The 2,250-nt window shown below is 54.1% G+C and overlaps 1 non-coding gene across 1 annotated transcript; it reads left to right on the plus strand.

Moving 5' to 3' along the window:
* Positions 1–1,965: 1,965 nt before the first annotated feature.
* Positions 1,966–2,123, plus strand: LOC128308271 (5.8S ribosomal RNA). The gene has a single exon (XR_008288167.1). It is a non-coding gene; the product is annotated as a 5.8S ribosomal RNA (ribosomal RNA).
* Positions 2,124–2,250: the final 127 nt, after the last annotated feature.

Raw genomic sequence — 2,250 nt, forward strand, 5'->3', positions numbered from 1 at the left:
TGAGGAGATGGACGACGTCATCATCGAAGACATCACGCGGCGCGTGAACGAGGCGCGAGCAGCGCGTCAGCGATCTGCCCGCAACCGACGGCTTCGCGGCAGAGCGGAGGATCGGGCGCGAGTGCGACTGGCTGCGGACGTCGCAGCAGCACTGGCCGCCCGAGATGACGAGATACTGCGGACGGCAGTAGAGGCGGAGCGAGCGGGCTTAGCTCCTCCTCCCATACCTAGGCGTAGCAGAGGGGGACCACCTTCCCCTGAAACGGTTAGAATTCGCCATGAGCGGCGTCTATTCATGCAGCGCGCATGGCGAGCTCGGGTCCAGGCTGAGGGACCCTCGACGACGCGCCGCCGTCGGACCGCGCCTACGGAGGCGGACCTGATAAGGTCTCGGCGGAACAGACGCGAAAACGAAAGGCGCCGTCGTGCTTTGGCTGCAGGCCGACGATGGACACCCGCGGAGGAGGCTGCCGCCAGCGAGGCGGAATGGTCAGATCGATAGATGTCGGGTTGACTTCTTGAGATCTCCGAGAGGGGAAGAAAGAGAGAGTCACGCGGACTCAGTATGTGTACGCCTTTAAAATGCGGATTAAGATACGGAAAATTGAATAAATAAATCGCGAAGAGATATCCGAAAGGGTTCGCAACGACGTAGGACAAAATCCCTGGCGGGCGACGTCCTACGTCAAGAGGGTAGGTTTATAAGGTATTTTTGTACAATAAAACCTACATTTCTTAAAAAAAAAAAAAAAAACGAAGTGGAGCTTGCGGCTTAATTTGACTCAACACGGGAAAATTTACCAGGTCCGAACTTATCGAGGTAAGACAGATTGAGAGCTCTTTCTCAAATTTAAGGGTAGTGGTGCATGGCCGTTCTTAGTTCGTGGAATGATTTGTCTGGTTAATTCCGATAACGAACGCGACTCAAACAAGCTAACTAGAACGCTGTCAGCAGTGCACCTCCGGGCGCACCTGACGTCAAGGCCGGCGGCCCCTTCACGGGCGGTCGTCGGCCACGTTTGCCCTGCTTAGCGGGACAACTTGTGTTTAGCAAGGTGAGAATGAGCGATAACAGGTCCGTGATGCCCTTAGATGTTCTGGGCTGCACGCGTGCTACAATGTGAGCAGCAGCGTGTTCTCGCCAATTGGCGCCCCCATTCCGAGAGGAACGGGAAATCACCCAAATGCTCATTTAGTTGGGATTGGGGACTGCAACGGTCCCCATGAACCTGGAATTTCTAGTAAGTGCTAGTCATTAGCTAGCGCTGATTACGTCCCTGCCCTTTGTACACACCGCCCGTCGCTACTACCGATGGATTATTTAGTGAGGTCTCTGGAGGCACACCTTCCGCGGTTCCTTCGTGAGCTGCAGCTGGCATGGCCGAAGTTGACCGAACTTGATGATTTAGAGGAAGTAAAAGTCGTAACAAGGTTTCCGTAGGTGAACCTGCGGAAGGATCATTACCGATCAATATATATGTTGTTGTGTGAGTTGGTTAGAGAGATAGAGAAACACGGTATCAGCAGAACAAACTGCTATGTTACCTTTTGGGGGCCGCGCACGCCAATTAGACCCGCGAGAGAGGTGTGTCTATACTACGATATTGAGCGTGCGCGACCGTAGGCCAGTGGCCTTCGTACCTGTGCGCACACTCCCAATGGCAGCCATCGAACGCGTAAAGTGTGTGACACATGGGCGAAGGTAAAGACCCACTAGAACATATTTAAACACTGGCCTCGAGCGAGAGAGAACCTAATCAAGAGAACGAAAGTTGTGCAAGATCGCGCCGATGCCGCCCACATCGCGCGTCGATCAATGGGAAGGAAGACCAATGGTCATCCTTGTCCACCCTGGACGGCTTCGAAGGAACCGAGAGGTGCACGGTTACGCTGTCCGGGGAACTTAAGTTGTGAGAGATGCACCTAGCGCATAACGAAAACATAGGAGACAGTTGAACATACCAAAACCCTAGGCAGGGGATCACTCGGCTCATGGATCGATGAAGACCGCAGCTAAATGCGCGTCAGAATGTGAACTGCAGGACACATGAACACCGACACGTTGAACGCATATGGCGCATCGGACGTTTAAACCCGACCGATGCACACATTCTTGAGTGCCTACCAATTCTTGTTACACACTATTCCATAACTACAGGACGCCCGCGTACCAGCGGCACGCCTGGGCGAGCAGCACGCCCGGGAGTGTGTCGCAGGCTTGAACACACGCGTTTGGCGCACTGTGCATCA

Source organism: Anopheles moucheti (assembly GCF_943734755.1).
Source record: "Anopheles moucheti chromosome X unlocalized genomic scaffold, idAnoMoucSN_F20_07 X_unloc_3, whole genome shotgun sequence".
NCBI lineage: Eukaryota > Metazoa > Arthropoda > Insecta > Diptera > Culicidae > Anopheles > Anopheles moucheti.